This window comes from Ascaphus truei, chromosome 1, assembly GCF_040206685.1.
Source record: "Ascaphus truei isolate aAscTru1 chromosome 1, aAscTru1.hap1, whole genome shotgun sequence".
In the NCBI taxonomy this organism is placed as follows: Eukaryota; Metazoa; Chordata; class Amphibia; order Anura; family Ascaphidae; genus Ascaphus; species Ascaphus truei.
The window spans coordinates 34,787,277-34,809,790 of NC_134483.1; the positions used below are offsets into that span (position 1 = coordinate 34,787,277).

Here is a 22,514-nt window from a genome sequence, read left to right on the forward strand (position 1 = left end):
TGTATGCGCCAGGTATTCATTCCACTTTTGTATTATTATATTGTTTTTAGGGTTCACTTGAGATTGCACCCTTAGTAGAATCACCAGGCAGCTTCAGCACACGTTTATATGCACTGCACATATACACAATTGGTCTAGCGCTAATTTAAGTTATCTTTGTTAACACTATAGGAGATACGCTGAGACAGATTTAAGGGAGCGTAAAATGATACTACCAGCAGAGTGTAGGATAGATGGAAGGGGAGAGTTTTAGCAGTAGAGCAACAGAGGAAAGGGCGTATCTTTGCAACGTTATGGAAGAAAAAACGACAGGCTTTAGCTACATTGTGAATGTGAGAGGAGAAGGAGAGCGAGGAGTCAAATGTGACACCTACTGTAGGCAGCGTGCTTGTGATACTAGGTGTATAATAGTGCTGCCAACAGTAATGTAGAATGGGGCAGTGGGGCCAGGCTTGGGAGGAAGTATAAGGAGCTCTGACTTTGACATGTTAAGTTTGAGTCGGCGGGGGGCCATCCAGGATGATATAGTGGAGAGACATTCAAAGACTTTTGTCTGTGCAGCAGATGTAAGATCAGGAGTTGAAAAGTAAATTTGTGCGTCATCAGCAAATAGGTGATATTTGAACCCAAGAGATGTGATAAGGTCACCTAGAGACATTGTGTAAAGAGAAAAGTAAAGCGGTCCCAGGAGTACCCCCACAGAGAGATTAACAGAAGGGGAGGACCCACTTGCCCCCCGCAAGGCCTACACACCCACCATGGGCCTAATACCACCTTCACCCACCCCCGCTACCCACAATAAACATGGCACTGGTGTTTAACCCCTTCATTGCCTTAGCGGATATCCGCTAAGGTAATGAAGCTGCTTTAATGTAATTTTTATTAATAGTGTGCGGGAGCAGGAGGTCTCCTGGGCAGAACCGCGTTGATTTCAGGTGAGGGGACCGCCGGCTTCCTGAGATGCAGGCCCCGTTATGGGGTGCCGGTATCTCCTATGCATTTAAATGTCCTGCGTCACGTGACCGTGGGAATCAAATGCATAGGCGATACCGGCACCCCATAACGGGGCCTGTATCTCAGGAAGCAGGGTGTCCCTGAGGCTGAAATCAACATGGTTCTGCTCCGGAGACCCCCTGCTCATCTACACTATTAATAACATTTAAAGAAAAAAAAAATACGGCGAGATATGCGCAGGGAGAGGCGTCTCTCTCTGCAGCAGAAACAACTCGCCGGGTGAGCTGTTTGCGGAGGGCAGATCATCTCGACGCTGGCTACTCGCCATTTTTGCAAATGTTACTATCACTGGTATTCGGCCTTTCTGCATACCGTGAAAGCAACGCTGTCAAAAATGTCGATTTCAAAACCCTGGCGATTTTTTTCTATCGCCCTTTACTGCATGAGGCCCTAAGAGTGTCCACTGACGGGGTACCGAACATGACCCACAATATGTATGTAACCAGACTATAGGATAACTTCCGTAGAGCGTATCAGTTGGCGGAAGAAGCCACCGCCTAACTGAATTGAAACAACAAACGGCGGTACTGACTGTAAGGTACGATATCGGGAGCAGCAGCCTTGAGACAAGGTTCTCTTGCGGATCCTGGGAATACCGGGGAAGCACAATTTAGCTGACCGCTGGCGAGAGCCTCCCTTCGAGGTGGAGTCGCAGATGCCTGGCCTCCCTGTATACCGTATCAAAGACTCAGAGGGCAGGGTAAAGGTCTGGCATCTGAATCATTTGTTACCAATCCCTCAAGTGGGAGGAAGTGATAATGATCCATTGCCCCTGCTACCTTCAAGAGAACCAGGATCCAATGGAAGGTACTTCTTCAAATACCCACAGAGACTGGTGGGCAGCACCAGAGGAAGAGTCGGGAAGTGATCTCGTCAGTCAGGCACCATCTCCAGTGGCCCCAACAAGCCGACTGGATCCAGAAAGTCCCAGTTTTACACCCAAAAGAGACACTGTAACTCAAGAGTCACACCTTTATGAGAGGGCCAGGGCCTCAAGCCGATGGTAGCCTCTCCAACCAGGAAGATGGAGAAGAGACTCGTAGGAGTCAAAGAGTGAGACGCCCTCCAACGAGAATGGCATATGGTTTGTTAGGGGCACCTCACTATGAGTCTCAGCAGCTGTCTCAGAGCCAGTTTGCATCTTTAATGACGGTGCTTACTGAAATTTTTTATATCATTTAGATCAGCGGTGTGCATACTGGGGGGCTCAAAATTAACTGCGAGGGGCGCGGGGTTTACAGAGGCCCCGCAAGCTTCCCGAAGACACTTAAATTAAGTGCCGGGGAAGCGGCGAAGGCCTCTGTAAACCTTACTTACCGTGGTTCAGCCAGCATCTGGAGACACGCCGCCATGGCAACACGGCGTCAGGGGTCATGTGATGTCACGTTGCTATGGCAATGTGACGTCATGATGCCCAGACGCCGGGAACCACAGTAGGGAGGAGGGAGGGGTACGCAGATAGTGGGACAGCCGACAGGGGGCGCAGGGAAAAAATATTGTGCTCCCCTGGTTTAGATGTTTCTTGTACAGAGTTAAGTGGTAGGTATGTATATATGCATTTTTCATTATATAAAAGAGTCTGTATATATATATTGTTCTCAAGCAGGGACGTTGAATTCTCCACCAGGGGTAGGATGTAGCAGAGTCCACTACCTTGTCTCTGGTGCAGGGAACTGATCAGCTGTTTAGCTGGCAGAGCTCCGCATGATCGGGAAGAGTGTCGGCGGCCATCTTTGCATTTTCCAGATGACTTGGGTGTGTCACACGGGCCGTATTAACCAATCAGGAGCAAGCGGTTATTAGAGAGATTCTCCACAGGGCAGAAAACACGAGGCAGTCTTGCAGGAGCCAGCAGAGAGGACAGACGCGTCCAGGGAGCCAGTAAGCCCCTGGACTAGGCAGAACTCTGCCCCAAGGCCCTAGATAGGCCCCGATCCCTCCAAAGAAGTGGAGTGTCATAGGGAAGGCCCCAGATGGGGACCCTCCCTTTAGAACCTCAGCTGTACTACCATGCCGGTGGATGGACGTCTATGCGGCCGACTGCGGCTGGGGACCAGGCTGCACGTGGTAGCACAGGAGAGGAATCCTCCGGCTGGAGATCGCAACGTGGACTGCTCCCTGGACAAGGTGTGAGGGGAATTGTTGGAGGCCCCACTGGGTGGGACCTAATTCAGCACCCTGCCATCAATATTCCCTGGTCTGGCCTGAGACCAGGAAGGTACCATCGTGCACCATCACATCACAAGGAGGGTAGCGCTACCTCACACTTTGGGTGGGCTTGCTCATGTGGACATCAGGTTACAGGTGCTCAGGGCACCCTCAGTACTTTGGGGGACTCACTCATGGTGGTGGTTGCATTGCATTTTACCATTGTAGTATTGTTATGTGTGTCAGTAAATACAAGTTATATATTACCTGGTATGATACTGTTTATTAATGACTGTATTGGTTCCTATGAGGAGTCATCCGGCCAATGCTAGGATCCCTCATAGGTGGAAACGCTGCACTAAGAGAGAGAGAGCTCACCCCAGGCTCCCAAAAGCGAAGGCTCAGGCCTCCTGTGAACGTACAGGTATCAGCAGCACGCGTAGTCGCCCACGGTTTCCCTTAGACCAGGGGGGCGCAAACATTTTTCGCTGCGCCCCCCTGCCGACGGTCCCCTCACTCCCGCGCCCCCACTTACCTGCGCTCCGGCGTCATGACGTCATGTTGCCATAGCAGGAAGGAAGCCGCCGGAGCCTAGGTAAGTAAAGGTTTACAGAGGCCCTGCAGCTCCCCCGGCACTTAATTTAAGTGCCTTCGGGAAGCGCGCGGGGCCTCTGTAAACCCCGCGCCCCCGCCGGCAGTCTCGCGCCCCCCCTGGGGGTCGCGCCCCCCAGTTTGTGCACCGCTGCCTTAGACTACATGCACTTATGGGGTTAAGAGCCCTAAAGGGTTAACTGCATGGGTTGTTGCAAGGTACCGTGCCCTTTCCCATATCATGTTGCAAAGTTGGTCAGCAGAGGCTGAAATGTGTGAAAAAAACTGTATTCTCTATTGCAAATTGGAGGAGAGGGAGGAGTCCCTAACTTTATAGTATCTCCGGCTGTATATATGTCCCCTCAAACCTCCCTCTAAATAAAATTAGGGAGAGATGCCTGTGCTGAAAAAGGACCATACAGTAAGTCATCGTTTTACGACGCTTCGTTTTACGACGAATGGCTTATCCGACGCTGTCCAATGCAGGTCTCTAAACATGTCTAACAGTTTTATTATACCGTTCTGGATTCAATAAATAGAATCTTTACATCATAATGTATGTGTGTGCAGCCTAATCTTATTGCTTGAGTAAAATATTTTGTGTTTTTTTTAGCATTAAAAATGCCTTCAGGAACGGAACGTTTGATTTAAAGAGTGTTCCTACGGGAAAATGTGATTCGCTTTACAATGCTTCGCTTTCCGACGCCATTTTGAGTAACGCATTGTGTCGGATAACCGAGCACTGCCTGTACCTGAAGTATCCTGGTAGATTCTCCAAATCCGCCCACAGGTGGCAGAATAGAGTGTGTAGGTAATAATAATTTTTACAAATCCGCAAAACGCAAATCGCTCTTTTTGAGATGAATCCGCGGACCAAAGGAGCCGGCGGATCCGCTGCAGATCCAAATTCACCAGAAACAAATGGCCCATCTCTACTAAGAATGACTATGGGCCTCATGCAGTAAGCGTTGATAAGGGAATTATCACCATTTTATAGCCAAAATTGGGTTTGAGATTCAGTAAGCGCCGATAAGTGCTTGATTTCGCCAGGTTTCGGAGCCGATTATTTTGTTATGGCCAGTCGGCTGCCGATAAGCCTGTTTTCGCCACTGATCGACCACTTTTTTAAATCGGCTGGATTCAACAAAAAAAATCAGCTTATCGGGGCTGATCGGCACTACGAAATTGAGATGTTATGGCCAATTTCTCCCGCCAACTAAAGTTGGCAGTTTGGAGGGGAGAACGATCGCTAAGGCTGCCGCAACGGCACTTAGAAAAAAAAAACTTCTGTACATCAATGGAGTCAATGGAGCGGGGACGTATAACAGTATAGTACTGTTTACGTTTCATTGCTCACAATACAAACGTCATTTGCATTACAGTGTGGGGGCATTCCCTGCATTGTGTCACAGCTGACGTGTATTATTTGCATAACATTATACTTTTACATGTTTGCAGCATTTGCGGGTCACATTACTCATCATGTGATGATGTGCCAAGGGAAAATACTATACTCAACTCTTAAAGGAGAACCTCACATCATATCACACATTTTAATGAACTGAGCGACAATTATTTACATGATGTTACACATGTCACACATGTCACACATACACAGTATATTCATCTTCCTTTACATTACACAATGCTTGTAATGTGACACGCATCTTTAAACGTTCATGTACATCTGTCTTCTCATGTTTACATATAGTTTTGGGTCCTCCCTATTTTCATGACGTCACTTATTGGACGCTCAATCACATTGCATGTTTACATTGTAACCGTAGCATTACAAGCACTTCAACCTAACTTATACACACATGTACAGTAATTCAGCATTGGGACACCTTGTTAACTCATTCTATACCAACTATCCTCCTTACAGAAATGCATGCATATGCACACGACTATTCATTGTTGTCAACATGTCACAATAACATGCCTAATTACACATGTTACACAAAACTTTTCCCACGTCAATCTCAGCCTTTTTGCCTAATTACATGACTGACTGTTGCGTTCACAAGTGTTACATGCATTGCACATGCAACTATTTATTTGCAAGCAATGTTTCTACAAAGGTTCACGTCACATCATTGCCAAATATCATCATTCCCTGCAGAATACACACAACAAATACTTATAACAAGAACTGCACACAGCTTGCCACAGAAGTACTTTATTATGTTAATGTACTGCTGCGGCACAGTTTATTCGAGCATTTGCCCGTTCTGTGCCGCAGCAGTAGCCTGGCGCGCGCCCGAGTGTGACGGGCGCACGCCGAAGCAGCGGAAGAGCGCCCTCCGATCGGGGCGCTCTCCCTAACGCTGCCGGGTCCGCCGGGTCCCCCGGAACCCCCTGCCGCTGTCCCGCGATCGCGGGACACCAGGGCTCCCTCGGGGAGCCCCTGGACACGCGTGCACGGGGCGCACGCTCCCGATGACGCGTGACCGCGCGTCTATGACGCGCGGCACGCCGAGGGGCGGCCACTAGCAAGCCGGGAGATTTCCCGGCTTGCGGTACCGACCACACTTCAATAAAGTGTGTCGGTAGTGTAACACCTTGCATTTTACTATGTCACCTGACATCATCACATACCTATTTAAAGGACGCCCATTACCTGATCATTCACAGCTACTCATTTCAAAATGTTGAGATTGTTTAGGAGACGGAGGAACATTCTTTTCTATGACATGCTTGATGATGAAGACAATCATATAGGGCAAGGGAGGGACACACCGAGGGACAGTGACAGTGACAGGGACAGTCACGCGGATACGACAGAGACAGGGAGAGGGACAGGAGATCAGAGGAGAAGACAGAGGAGACAAGTTGTGCCTCGTCTGTACAGGGAGAGAACCCTGTTAGATGGGATGAGTGAGGAGGAGATTGTAAGTCGCTATCGTTTGAGTTCAGCAGCAATCTTAGCTCTTTATCAGGAGATAAGGGGAGATTTAGATTTTTTCACAGCCAGAGGTCGTGCAGTCCCTGGGCTTGTTAAAATGCTGTGCTCATTACATTATCTTGCTTCCGCGTCATACCAGACAACTGTGGGCATAGTGGGCGGGGTCTCGCAATCTACATTCTCGCGGGCCTTGACCCAGTTTCTCTATGCACTCAATAGATGCGCTAGGAATTATATTCATTTTCCTACAGAGGCGACAGAGTGGCTGGAAGTCAGGACTGGCTTTTATAATATAGCAGGGATACCATGTGTGCTGGGTGCAATCGATTGCACACATGTTGCTTTGATTGCACCTAGTCAGAGTGAGCATGTGTACCGCAATCGGAAGCACTACCATTCACTCAATGTACAGGTGGTATGTGATGCCACGATGAGGATAATGCATGTGGTACCCAAATTCCCTGGTTCCAGTCACGATTCCTCTATCCTGAGGAACTCTTCAGTCTTCCATGCGTTCGAAGAGGGACATTTTGAACATGGTTTGCTGCTGGGTGAGTACACATTTACATGTTCTAACACAAAACACTTTTTTATTTAGGAATGTTGGCATTGTACAATTTGATCACTAATGTCAGCTTATGTGTGCTCCATTCATTATAGGTGACTCAGGATACGGAATTAGGCCGTGGCTCTTGACTCCGGTGCTAAACCCTCAAACTGAAGCAGAGGAGAGGTACAATGCAGCCCATATCTCTACAAGATCTGTTATAGAGAGGACATTTGGCCTACTCAAGACCAGATTTAGGTGTCTGGACAGAACTGGTGGGGCTCTTCTATACAAGCCTCAAAAAGTGTCTGATATTATCCTTGCCTGTTGCATTTTGCACAATGTTGCACTGAGGCACAATGTACAGTCAGACCTAGCTGAGCCTGTGGTAGACGAGCATCCCACCCATGTAGCTGCTGAAAATGAACAAACAGCCAGTGGTGGCCAGACACGCCAGAATCTCATCAATTCATTTTTTTCTTGTAAGTACAAACATATATGTTCCAAGTTCTACTTTTATACTTACATTATGTTATCTTAACAATAATGTTTTTTTATATACCCTTCTGGTAGGACACAGATGAATATGGGTTGCACACCTTTCTTCTCTCTGCTGTGTGCACAAAGGGATGTGGCACCGGTATGTTATTGTTGCACAGGTTATATAATCCCTCTTCAATTTTACTTTAGTTGTGTGTATGTGAATACAACTGGGGTAACAAAGCACTAATATTTTAGCATTGTGTTGTTCCTTATGCTAACACAATACACATATTATGCCCATACTCATTCATGCTTCTAGTATGCTTACATACAATGTTATTGGTGCAGTGTAACATGTACATCCATATGATGTGTACAACTGCCTGATTTACATTTTGAATGTCATGAAATATACATGGTGTTGCACATTTAACACCAAATACACACTTTGCTGTGTTGTTTACGGTACTGAAGATGGCATGTCAATGTTTGCAATTTATATATTGTTCCTTTGCATTATAGGTATATCTCCAGTATGACTGATCATGGTATGTATATTTGCTGACATCTCTCATAAGATGTGCCTACATCAATCTTCCTATAATTATTTGAAGTCAAAACCCAACATATTGGTTTAAACACAAATGTTACATATATGTACTTTCTGTATCATGTATATGCATTTAGCTACTCTTGAGCTTTCATGTGCATTGTATTAGAAAATGATTACTCCCATTTCATCACATTTTATGTATGTTTCCTTATAAATTCCATTCATGTAATATAGAGGTGTTTGGAGACAAGGGGATAACTGTACTTATTTCTTTACTTACGGGAGATCATTCATCACGGATGAAATTGACTGATCATAAAACTCCATGCATGAATGCCTGCAATCACAACAATGCGTACTACATCTTATATTTAGCAATGTTGGTGTTTTGTAATGCTAGGAATTAATAGTCAACATTAATTTACATTTGTGACATGTGTATGTATAAGTCACACGTGTGTGGATGTGTCCTACATGTACCAAGTGTTAAACTGTTAACAGAGAAGACAAATTTGTCACTAATGTTACTGTCATTTAGCATTTCTAATTTACCAATATGACAATGTTGGTAATATTTTTGCAATATAAATCACGTCACTTCATCATTATCATGATGATAATTATCAAGTATTGTCACAATTGTAACGTCAATCACGTGCACATTAGCATAGACACACTTTGTAAGACAACTGTTTGTGTCTGTATCAATTTGTGTAGGATCCATGTATAACACCGACAAATGATAACACCAGCTTTATTATGGTAGCTTATATCATCATATTGACTATACTATGTATTTTTATAACGTTTAATAAACACAGTAAACTATAGTTAGTTAGGTTAATGAAATATACACAGAAACATACTTCATTACATGATGTTGATGTCATAATCAGAACATCATGCATTGTAGGAGACCACAACATCTGGCCAATAACATTATTTGCTACAGTCCCAAACCATTTTATCAACATACCCATGTAACAAGAGATTTTTAACAAGAAATGGCTAGTTGGTTGTAAGTGTCCTTTACATTGGGAGAAGGAGTGGCTCAGTGAGTAAAGACACACACTGGCACTGAGATTTTGAAGCAGGGGAGTCTGGTTCAATTCCCGGTGTCAGCTCCTTGTGACCTTGGGCAAGTCACTTTATCTCCCTGTGCCTCAGGCGGCAAAAAATTCATTGTAAGTTCCACGGGCCAGGGACCTCAGCCTGAAAAATGTGTCTGTAAAGCGCTGTGTACAACTAGCAGCGCTATACATGAACATGCTCATATTATAATTATTATTATTATTATTATTATTATTGTTACATAGTTTCGACAGTCATACGTTCCATTACACAATATAATTCACAAATGTGTTAGCAGAGTGGGAATGGTTGTTATATATAAAACACACCATGCCATAAAATGATAGTAGTCATTAAAGAACACTCAATAAAAATTCATGAGGCACTATTTTGCAACATCATTATGTTAATTAAGTGCTTATGCAATATAGGCATAAGGGTATCACATTTTTAATTGTTTGTTAATAAGCGCTGCAAGCAATATAAAATTAGTTCCATATGTAGTATAGTAGTCGGTGGATCCTCCTCACAATCATCTCATATAAAGGTAGACTCTTCTGAAATCATACATTGATCCGATTGTATCTTCCCCGACATCTCTGAAATACAGCAAACACATGAGGGTCAAATATGGCACCTTACTATATATGTATCCGTGACAACGCATTACACAGCTCTATATGATTGTGTACATACACACGTCACTCACTTATATGTTAGAAGTACAAGTGTACATCAGTATGTAATGTTTCTTTAAATTTGTAGCAGGCATAACTATGTATATGATGTGAACGTTGCCTGTATACTGAAAAATGTGCGCGCACATCTTAGTGTGCGCACGCACTTTACGCTTGGCTGCACTAACTGTTAGCGCATGCGCAAAACAAAGCGTACGTTGTGCGTTCAATACATCTTGAAAATACCATTAAACATAAAATCTTTATTTCAAATACAATGAATACGAAACTACATTCGTTCTAAACGAGTACATCTGTATTCTTTTTAAACAGACGTGTTTGGACAGAAAGGACGGCCGATAACACAATGCGCAAATGCAATACGTGTGACGTCATGTTAAACCAGCGTGAAACGCACGCTAACACTCCTCCCACTCAATTAACATTCAGCTGACGCCCAGTTGACGCCTACAAACACTGAGCCGCACACATGACACACTGCAGTTACCGTTACTATAACAAAACATGACAGCCAATAGGCTTTGAGGCGCGCACGTCGCTTGGGGGCGGGACTTACATCCGTAATCCTTTTTAAGGACGCCTTGGGCCATGACAAGGGTCCCACGTCATACGTGGTGGACCCGCTTTTAAATGTTGTAGATGTAGCATGATAACAAAACAGGTATGTGTTAGAGTTATGGTAAAATGTTGCTAATATGGTTAAAGGGATAGGAAAGTACGTATATTTATTCCGTCAGCAATGTGTACTACTCTTTCAGGTTCTACTATATTGTATTCGGAAACAATTTGTTTGTGATCGCTACATGTTATGCAGTCTGCTATGTTACGCTGTATCCACGCATTGAAAGGGAAAATGGTGGTTAGAAAAAAAATAAATATTTAAACGCAGAGTCAACTCATAACGGTTGTTATATTTACCATTCTTCTAGAATTAACTCTTCGTCTGGCTGCAACTGGTCGCTCCAGAAATGCAAGGCTTTTTCATCCACGCTTGACCCACCCGCTGAATCCAGTATGACACACATCTCCTCCATGAAGCGCTCATAGGAATCTGCTTTCTTCAAACAATTGGTCGGGAGGTATGTTCATTTCTTCGGGTACCCATTCCAATGCATTTTCAGCTGAAAGGCTTGGTACATAATCATAGTAGTTATGTTCTTGTACAATGTGGGTTTCAGGAATGGAGGGTGCAGATATTGCAGCAGGTATCGATTCACACGGAACAGTAGTAGCGGATCCATTGCTATTGGCATTAGGAATAAATATGCCTTTAACCACAATATATGTGCCTTCTTTCACGGTGAAATGTTTTTCTTTGGCAATCTTCCAGAAACCATAGTTGTGTTCTAGCTTATCCTGCACACGTTCAAAAAAGTCATTAGTTGATAAAGTGAATGTTATTGAGGAATTAAAATTGCGCGCATGCCGACGGTTTTGGTAATAAGGATATTTTGCTCGAATCAAATCATAGATTTGGCGTGTGCTTGCTTGGTGTCCGCAAGTTGATAAAATAGCTTCTGAAATCATGTATTTATAACCTAAATTCGGATTCATAATTGTCACCAATTCATCAGCCATTGCAGAGTAGCACAAAAGATGTGTGCAGGTATCTGTTCTTTGCTCATCAAAATGAAACTGCTCAATGGCTAACAAATTGCTGTGTTTCCTTTTCAAGGTCAACAAAAGTATAAACTGTAACTCCTTATTTCAAACGCCAATTGGATTTCTAGTTATAATTGCTTGAAAATTTGTGGTTTGTGATAGCCGCATGTGGGACAAACATGTATCCTTTTTTTATCTCGTTTCTGAAAACATTACTACACTTTTCATTCAGTAACATTGAGTTTTCTTGCAAAATAACAAAGAGCAGTGTGTGAAAATAGTGCTTAGACAGCCATATCAGTAAATACACACACCTGCAAAATGAAATGTTTTGTTCCCACATACATTTCTGTGTGTATTTGAAAGTCTGGTTAAGTCCCTGTCTGCATGAGTTTAAATACGTGTGTATCTATATATATATAAATATATCTCTCTCATAAATATATATATATATATATATATAAAGTGTATATTGTACTATATGTATATTGTGTGTATGTGTATGTGTATATATATATATATATATATATATACAGTGCTTGACAAATCACCCACAAATCTACTCGCCGAACCAAAAAATCTACTCGCCACCTAGTCCCGCCCCAACCCCGCCTCTAGTCCTGCCCCTAGTCCCGCCCCCAACCCCGCCTCTAATCCCGCCCCCAGCCCCGCATTTAAAAAAAAACATAAATGAAATAAATTGAATAAATTCCTAGTAAGAACATTCGTTTTTGACATAAGTTTATTTATTGTATTACATTATACTACAATTAGTCCTTGGTGTGTGTGTGTGTCTGTATGTGTGTATGTGTGTGTATGTGTGTGTGTGTGCGTGCGTGCGTGCGTGCGTGCGTATAAAAATGTAAAATCAAGAAAAAAAGCCAGATGTGAATGACTAGTTCCCTGCACTCCTTAACCAGTGCCTGGACGTCCCCGCTTCACAATATTTAAAGCAGCAATCCCGCCTGGAATCTTACCTGATCCGCAGTCCATCAATGTCCAGGTACCTCATTCCCGCAATGTTATACATTGAAGTGGATGTGTTCCCTACCTGTCTTCTGGGTTAGGTAGGGTTCCGATGTCTCCTGTGTGAAGCTTGAGTCAGATCTGGAAGAAAGCAGTATAGGTTATTTCGGTGTAGTATAGGGCAGTTAAGATATACAGGGTAAATAAGATATCCAGATCCAGATTGTGAGACGGAGAGAGAGGGTGAGAGAGACGGAGAGAGAGGGTGAGAGAGACGGAGAGAAAGGGTGAGATGGAGAGAGAGGGTGAGAGAGACGGAGAGAGAGGGCGAGAGAGACGGAGGGAGGGCGAGAGAGACGGAGGGAGGGCGAGAGAGACGGAGGGAGGGCGAGAGAGACGGAGGGAGGGCGAGAGAGACAGAGGGAGGGCGAGAGAGAGGGTGAGAGACAGAGAGAGGGTGACTGTGGGGGGATGGGGTGACTGGGTGGGATGATTGGGGGTGTGGGGTGACTGGGTGGGGTGATTGGGGGTGTGGGGTGACTGGGTGGGGTGATTGGGGGTGTGGGGTGACTGGGTGGGGTGATTGGGGGTGTGGGGTGATGGGGGTGTGGGGTGACTGGGTGGGGTGATTGGGGGTGTGGGGTGACTGGGTGGGGTGATTGGGGGTGTGGGGTGACTGGGTGGGGTGATGGGGGTGTGGGGTGATTGGGGGTGTGGGGTGACTGGGTGTGGTGATTGGGGGTGTGGGGTGACTGGGTGGGGTGGGGGTGATGGGGTGTGGGGTGATGGGTGGGGTGACTGGGGTGTGGGGTGATGGTGGGGTGTGGGGTGTGGGGTGACTGGGGTGTGGGTGATGGGGTGGGACTGTGGGGTGATTGGGGGGGGGTGTGGGGGTGACTGGGTGTGGGTGATTGGGGGGGTGGTGGGGTGACTGGGTGGGGTGATTGGGGGTGTGGGGTGACTGGGTGGGGTGATGGGGGTGTGGGGTGACTGGGTGGGGTGATTGGGGGGTGTGGGGTGACTGGTGGGGTGATGGGGGTGGGGGTGACTGGGTGGGGTGACTGGGTGGGGTGATTGGGGGTGTGGGTGACTGGGTGGGGTGATTGGGGGTGCTGGGGTGACTGGGTGGGGTGACTGGGGTGTTGGGTGATTGGGGTGTGGGGTGACTGGGTGGGTGATTGGGGGTGTGGCTGGGTGACTGGGTGGGGTGATTGGGGGTGTGGGGGTTGACTGGGTGGGGTGATTGGGGGTGTGGGGTGACTGGGTGGGGTGACTGGGTGGGGTGATTGGGGGTGTGGGGTGACTGGGTGGGGTGATGGGGGTGTGGGGTGATTGGGGGTGTGGGGTGACTGGGTGTGGTGATTGGGGGTGTGGGGTGACTGGGTGGGGTGACTGGGTGGGGTGATTGGGGGTGTGGGGTGACTGGGTGGGGTGATTGGGGGTGTGGGGTGACTGGGTGGGGTGACTGGGTGGGGTGATTGGGGGTGTGGGGTGACTGGGTGGGGTGATTGGGGGTGTGGGGTGACTGGGTGGGGTGATGGGGGTGTGGGGTGACTGGGTGGGTGGGGTGACTGGGTGGGGTGATTGGGGGTGTGGGGTGACTGGGTGGGGTGATTGGGGGTGTGGGGTGACTGGGGGGGTGGGGTGATGGGGTGTCTGACTGGGTGGGGATTACTGACTATGACTGACTATGACTGACTGGATGGGGGGGGTGACTGACTGGGTGGGAGGGGGGTGCCTGACTGGGTGGGAGGGGGGTGCCTGACTGGGTGGGAGGGGGGGTGCCTGACTGGGTGGGAGGGGGGGTGACTGACTGGGTGGGGGGGGGGGTGACTGACTGGGTGGGAGGGGGGGTGACTGACACGGTGGGAGGGGGGGTGACTGACTGGGTGGGAGGGGGGTGACTGACTGGGTGGGGGGGTACCTCTGGTGTCCTACACATTCTCTCTCTCTCATACACACACACACACTCTCTCTCTCTCTCTCTCTCTCTCTCATATACCCCTCTCTCTTTCTCCCATATACCCCTCTCTCTCCCATACCTCTCTCTCTCTCTCCCATACACACACACACAATGTGACAGAGAAACACCCCGCTACTACCTCCCGCCCTGCGTGGGCAGCAGGAGCACCGGAGGGAGGGGGGAGAGACACCCGAGCCGCGCGGGCACCGGAGGGAGGGGGGAGTGACACACAAGCCGCGCGGGCACCGGAGGGAGGGGGGGGAGAGCCGCACGAGCCGCGCAGGCACCGGAGGGAGGGGGGAGATACACCCGAGCTGCGTGGGCAGCGGAGGGAGGGGGGGGGGGGGAGAGCCGCACAAGCCGCGCTAGCACCGGAGGGAGGGGGGAGTGACACACAAGCCGCGCGGGCACCGGAGGGAGGGGGGGGGAGAGCCGCACGAGCCGCGCAGGCACCGGAGGGAGGGGGGGGGGGGAGAGCCGCACGAGCCGCGCAGGCACCGGAGGGAGGGGGGAGAGACACACAAGCCACGCGGGCACCGGAGGGAGGGGGGGGAGAGCCGCACAAGCCGCGCTAGCACCGGAGGGAGGGGGGAGTGACACACAAGCCGCGCGGGCACCGGAGGGAGGGGGGGGGGAGAGCCGCACAAGCCGCGCTAGCACCGGAGGGAGGGGGGAGTGACACACAAGCCGCGCGGGCACCGGAGGGAGGGGGGGGGGAGAGCCGCACGAGCCGCGCGGGCACCGGAGGGAGGGGGGGGGGGAGAGCCGCACGAGCCGCGCAGGCACCGGAGGGAGGGGGGAGAGACACCCGAGCTGCGTGGGCAGCGAAGGGAGGGGGGAGTGACACACAAGCCACGCGGGCACCGGAGGGAGGGGGGGGAGAGCCGCACAAGCCGCGCTAGCACCGGAGGGAGGGGGGAGTGACACACAAGCCGCGCGGGCACCGGAGGGAGGGGGGGGAGAGCCGCACAAGCCGCGCTAGCACCGGAGGGAGGGGGGAGTGACACACAAGCCGCGTGGGCAAGCGGGAGCACCGGAGGGAGGGGGGTGAAGCACCCGACCCACGCGGGCAGCGGGAGCACCGGAGGGAGGGGGGAGAAACACCAGAACAGTACAGTATATATAAATATTTATTACAGTGCATTAAATTCCCCCCCACCTCAAGCATCTGTCCACATCCTCTCCATGACCGGATCAGTGCAGGTCTTGTAAGCAGGAGGTGACACAATTATACAGGAGGATATATAGGAAGAGGAGGAGGAGCAGCAGCAGACACACGCGCGCGCACCCCCAACCCCCCCCCCCCCCCCCATTACTTACCCGTGCAGAGAAGGAAGGGCGGTTTGAAGTCCTGGCAACTCCAAGCCGCGTCACAGCCAGAGGGATTTTTTTTTTTTTGCGAGCAGGGGATTTTGTTTTTGCAGAGCAGGAGAAAAGCTACTGGCCACGAGCCAATATCCGATCGCAGCTGGCGAGTTGGCGACCGGGTTTGTCGAGCACTGTATATATATATATATATATATATATAATATATATATAAAAAATTAAAAAAATTTTTTTTTTATATATATATTATATATATATATATATATATATAAAAAAAATGTTTTTTTTTAAAATATTGCTGGAGTACACACAACATATTGATGGCAGTAAGTAGGCCTTGTATGAAACCTATTTAAATGGTGATAAACATGAGTGAATTAAGTAATAAACATTTGTTTGCACCCAATAATGTTAGAGGCTCACACTTAGTATAGTTGTCAAACATTAGGCCTGTATTATTAAAATAGTGTGTTTTCACAAGGAAGCATGAAGTGTATGTTTTTTGTAAATACATCTATACCAGTTTAGATAGTACTATATATACACACACACACACACACACACACACACACACACACACACACACACACACACACACACACACACACACACAGTGTGTGTCTGTGTGTGTGTGTGTGCATATATCAATACATACTACATATATATTAGTATCAATTCAGAGATGTTCTTGAAACAAGAACACATAAATGATTAAAGGACAACATTACAATGGCCACCAAAGGTAAGTAATATTTAACACAAAATCCTGCTGTACACGTACAAGAAAGATGTTTGCAGTTAAATAGGTGCTTTTATAATTGCATGAAAATAATATGCACATGCAATGATTACATCAATTAACACACCCAAATGCAATGTTTTGCTGCAAAGTCAATGTCAGCTTCTCTAAACTTAGCAACTGGCTCCTGGTGGACCATTACTGAACAGACGATTAAAACATAAATATTTATAACACTATTCATTAATTAGGAGTGTTAACATTTCCAAAACTTCACGTGTACAAAAACATACTTGAAAGTTTGGAAACAACACAGTCTTCAGCATACATACAATAGTAATTAGATAATCTGAAGTCAACAAAACAAGGCCAAAGACATATTTTCTGAATTATAACATTTATTTTTTTTGTTCCTTTTGCGAGCGAGTAACAGGCCTGCTTGTTGTCTCTTGAGTTTTCCTTTTTCTTTTGCCACCAACTTTAGGCACAACAGAGCCACTTTGAGTGGCCTCTGGCACTTCACGGGCAGGGCTTGTGGCCAGTGACTCACCTACAGGGCTTTTGGGCAGTGACTGTTCACCTACGGGGCTTGTGGCCAGTGACTCACCTACAGGGCTTGTGGCCAGTGACTCACCTACAGGGCTTTTGGGCAGCGATTCACCTACAGGGCTTTTGGGCAGCGATTCACCTACAGGGCTTTTGGGCAGTGACTCACCTACAGGGCTTTTGGGTAGTGACTGTTCACGGACAGGGCTTGTGCCCACTGACACATGTGAGCAAGTTGGTAGACACTGCACAAGTGATGGTTGGTCTGTTTCATGTGTGTCTTGTTTTGTTTTTGTCGCCTCCTTTGTAGGTGTCTGCTGCTGAATTTGTACAGATGGCAGCGGTAGGATGTCATCAGGAACCTGCACAGCAATGTCTGCTACTTGACCGGTAACATTTGGGCCTGGTGAATGAATATCAGATGAATGTGGTGAAAATTGACCTGCATGAACAGATCCTGGCTGTGAGGTGTTGAATTGTGGTACATTAGTCATTCTCCAGTAATTAGCTTGTGTTTGCTGAACAACTAATGCTTCGAATGAGGTGTTGATTTTTTGCAACTGTTTAGGCACTTCAATGAAGACTCTGTGGAGATGTGCCAATTGTGAAACTGTTTCTTCCTGCAGTGCAATCATCCTTTCCAGCACTGTCATCAGGTCAGAATGGCGACGATTTTCTGCTTCCACAATTTTTCCCTCAGAAGCTACAATTGCATCATATGTGGTATTTGCTGGACGTTTTGGCGGTAAAACAGTTTCAATTGGAACCTCTTCATGGTCACTTGCTTGTATTTGTGTGTCTATGGCGGCGGCGGTGGCATCATCATCATCATCATCATCATCATCATCATCATAATCCTCTTCATCATGTTCTACAAATAAATGTACACATTATTAAATGGCATGTTAATCTCTGCTGTGTTACTATGTAATTGTACTGTGTCATAAGTAACAACTAACATGTTTCCATACGTTTTATAACCTCACATTAAAAACTACCTTGACTTAAGAATAATGTTTGGACTCAGTATGAAATATGAGTGAATGAAAACTTGCTGTAAACTCACAACTCCTACATGATAGTTAACATCACTAACACAATACAAGTTGGCTTACACTTCATTTTCACTGACACTAAGTAATCCTATTTAAAGAAGATGTGCAAAACAAATAATGAACATGACAACATAACATATAGAAGAGCACATATTATATGGCCACCAACTGATACACTCACCTTCTAGGTGTGTTGAGCTGGCTGACCCAGGTGAAGACACTTGTTCAGTCTCAGGTGACACATGTCCTTCAGGGGCAACTATATATAACAATAACATAAGTTTTACATTTACATGTGTAAATATTGAACAAACAGTTATTGTATTTTCTGTATTTGAGTACCTAACAGCATCATTTCCTTAACCCAAAATGTGTGTGTGAAAGTGAACATAAATAGTTGTAATAACAATGTACATGCCTGTGTACTTAGAACTTTTGAGTTCCCTAACATAAAACATACTATGTTCCTGCAGTAATGCGTGAGGATAAATAGATTAAATTTGAACATAAAAATCATATGTTGTGTAGTGATATCAGTATCATAATGTACATAACTATCATGAGATGACCATTCACAATGGTTATCATGAAGGTGGTCATATTGCACAAAGTGTTGTTTTTGGTAGAGGATATGTGTGGTACATTAATATAAGATGTGGCACACATGAATGTGGCTGTGACTAAACAAGACAACACATGCAGTGTGTGATAATGTGTCGTTGATAGTAGTAGTTCAACTATAAATATGAGTGAACTAATGTGTGACGTACGGTTTGATAAGTAATGAGTTGTTGGGGCATTTAGTAGCTAAAGTGAAGCTTTCAAATGAGTGTGATTAACTTCAGTTGTGCTAGTCAGGTTGTAAGAACGGTATTCCCTTCCCCAAAAAGCCTAATCAGCCACACCTTTCAATGACTTGAAACAGGTGCAAATGGTGTGAACTAAGTTGACCCTAAAATGAGGCTGTAATTAGTGTGTGTGCTGAACCCCACCCCCTCTGTTGAAGTGTATGCTGTGATGAGATATTAATTGCAGCTGCTTTAACACAATGGTAGATGAGCTAAATAGTCGTGTGCAGTTTTTAAGTTATGAAAACAATGACATAAAATATGATACGTGTGCCTCATTATGCTGTCTGTATATGAGTTAAAGTAAAAATGGACCTTTTAATAAACAACTATAGATGTGTTAGTGCAAGTGATGTTTGTAGGCCGTTGCATGCAATATATTTGATGCATGCTTAAAATAGGCAGTAATGTCATGTTTAATGTAAAGTAAAATAAATAAAATACACAATAATATTCTACATATTTCTGTTCTGTACCTGTAGCTAGTAATAATTTCTCATTAACATGTGTTACACATGTGTACTACCCTGTTGTTCCCCATCTTCGCCCACCATCAATTGCTTCCACTGCAGCAATGCATTTTGGGAATTCACATGTAAATGAGCACGCAATGGCATGTGCTATATTAGTTACTGCTTTTAGTAGGAGTACAACATATATGTCTATTTTGAGATATATATATATACAGAATCAGACATATACATATATAGATGCAGGTATGCTTATATTGTGAAGACAGTATAAAAAGCAGTGTAACTATGCAAAATAACTGTAAGCAACGACACGCCTAGTACAGTAATATTTCTCACCTGGTGGAAATTGTGAGGGGTAAATTCCTATATCACGGTCACCAGGTAAGCCTTCCACGACGACGGGAAGTAATTTTGCCCGAAGCAGCTCCTCCAATGGACTTAATATGAGACGTTGTGGTGTGGGCCCACCTCCAGTGCCAGTAGCATGCACGCGTTGGTGTTGTATTTTCTTTTTCAATTTGGACCTAATATCATCAAATCTCTTGTGACAACTCCGCTTGTCCCTCACATGATTCCCACACGCATTGACACCAATGACTATTGTGTCCCACATCTCTTTTCTGCTTGCTGAACTTGTCCGCCCTTGAAAAACATATAAAATATATGAGGTAAATTAATAATAATATAAGCACCAGTTTCCTACACTGCTAGCTGTTCCAAGAGATAGCAAACATGCTGTTTTATGTGTAATATGTGAAGCACATGAGCATTCACTACTAAACCTATACATGTAAGCAAGGTTGCATTCATATTGTATGCAGTTATGGCAAATTGACCGCCTGTGTTTAGTTGTCCTTGTAAGGCATGATAAAAAGCTGTGTTTCCAGACTAATTAACATAGAAAGATATTGTGAACCCATATTTGCATATGAACAAAACTCAGATGACCTAGGATCACATGTATTTGAATAATAAATGTAAAGGTACACTTACCTAGTAAATGTCCATATATACTGTCATAGTGCTCCAGAATGCCAGTGACAAGAGCTGTATTTTCCTGGTCATTGAAGCGAGGATTACGTGGCTTCTCCACACGTTTCTTCCGAGCAGGTTTAGGGTCAGAGCTTGGCTGGTGCTGACTGGACTCTCCTTCTTCCAATGGAAGAGCCTCCAAAAGCTGCCCACCAGCAAGCACGCCACCACCATCCACCCCATCTGCAACTGCGCCACCAGCAGCACTCCCAGCACCAGCACTCCCACTCCTAGCACCAGCACTCCCACTCCTAGCACCAGCACTCCCACTCCTAGCACCAGCACTCCCACTCCTAGCAACAGCACTCACACTCCTAGCACCAGCACTCCCAGCACTCCCACTCCCAGCAACAGCACTCCCACTCCCAGCAACAGCACTCCCACTCCCAGCAACAGCACTCCCACTCCCAGCAACAGCACTCCCACTCCCAGCAACACCACTCGCAGCACCAGCACTCCCACTCCCTGCAACACCACTCTCACTCTCAGCAACATCACTCCCCTGAACAGTACGTTCACTCCGACGCATACTCGCACGAGTAGCACTCCCACTCCCACCGGCATCACTCTTCCCACGCTTTGCGGGCATACTTCCAGCACTCACAAAAAACAGACAATAAATGTACAGACAATCACACGAAACACTTCCACATATAAAACAAGACAAAGATGTAAACAAAACAACAAAGGACAAAGCTCACCCAATACACAACAAGTCTCTCAGTCAATATGCAAATCTTCAATCGTCCAGCTCTGTGCGTCTCTCTCTCTCTCACTCCCAACAACACAGAGAATGATTAGCAGTACACGTTGCCTTTAAATATGGCGCGCAATCAAAAACATGCTTGTTTCGCCTGATTCAGCAAGATTTGTGATTGGGCAACCTAACAGCACCGCGCCACGCACGCCGATACACCTGTGTGTGATCGGCTAATCATCGTGAGAGTGGGCGGATTTGTTTTTGGGTTGATTTTGAATGTATTCGGCACTTACTGCATACGGAGAGGAAAAATCGCCAATAACATGACTAATCGGTAAGATTGCCGATTTCACATAATCGACGCTTACTGCATGAGGCCCTATGTCTGTTGCATTTTTGCTGATGTCACCACATTGGAAATATCCATTTATTGCTTACTACAAAGGAATGCTTTCAGGCACTACAGGGGTTAACATACCACAAACACCCTACAAATACAGTACCTAAACAAAATGCAACCATACATATGAAGCCCTTAGTAGTCCACATGGAGTGTCCGCTTCCGATTCTGCAGTTCAGGCCTCATATGTTTGTAGATAGGCCGCGTTCTGTAAGGTCCGGGGGAACACCTCTCTCTAAGGGGGTTCCTCCCGCGACTTTACTCACCTGATCCGCTCCGGCTCTACTGCCTCGCCGCTGCTGGCGGGATCCTCCTTCCCCTTCGCTCCCCGCCGTGGTTGCTGAACGCGCGCATGCGCGCGCACGAACAAGGACCTTTACGTCTTCCCACAGGAGGAGTTCCCGCCCCCAGCTCAGGCCGCGCGTACCTCTCCCGTGCGGCGCCCACGCCTGATGCGCGTGCACCGCCCGCAAGCCTCGCATGAAGCGCAGCTGTGGCAATCTTGTCCTCTCCAATCCCTATCTTCCCTGGGGCCACTCCCTCGTTCCTCCTCTGCTTCCTATTGGTCCTTCCTCCTATTTATACCTTGCTCAGCCATTCCTTCTTTGGCTGAGCATAGCTTTGTGTGACCTGTGTTACCCACGGTCGTGCCTGTCTTGGCTCTTGTCTCTTTGTCTTCCCTAGTGATCTTTGGTGTACCGAACCGGCTTGGCTGCGGATCCGCTCTGGACTTCGACCTTTGGCTTGTACCCTGACCTCCTGAACTCTCCGACCTTTTACCTCGGCTTACGGATTCCGATCTACCTCTCGGCTCTGGACCCCAGGCTCTCTGTACCAACTATCCTTCTGGAACC

General features: G+C 46.6%; 1 protein-coding gene across 1 annotated transcript in view; it reads right to left on the reverse strand.

The window, feature by feature from the left end:
- The window catches only part of RPL17 (ribosomal protein L17), a 41,727-nt gene extending 19,643 nt beyond the window's left edge, over positions 1-22,084 (reverse strand). The window contains exon 1 of the mRNA XM_075586124.1: positions 22,072-22,084. The gene's annotated coding sequence lies outside the window, so the exon portion shown is untranslated. The remainder of the gene's footprint in view (positions 1-22,071) is intronic.
- Between the last annotated feature and the right edge of the window lie 430 nt (positions 22,085-22,514).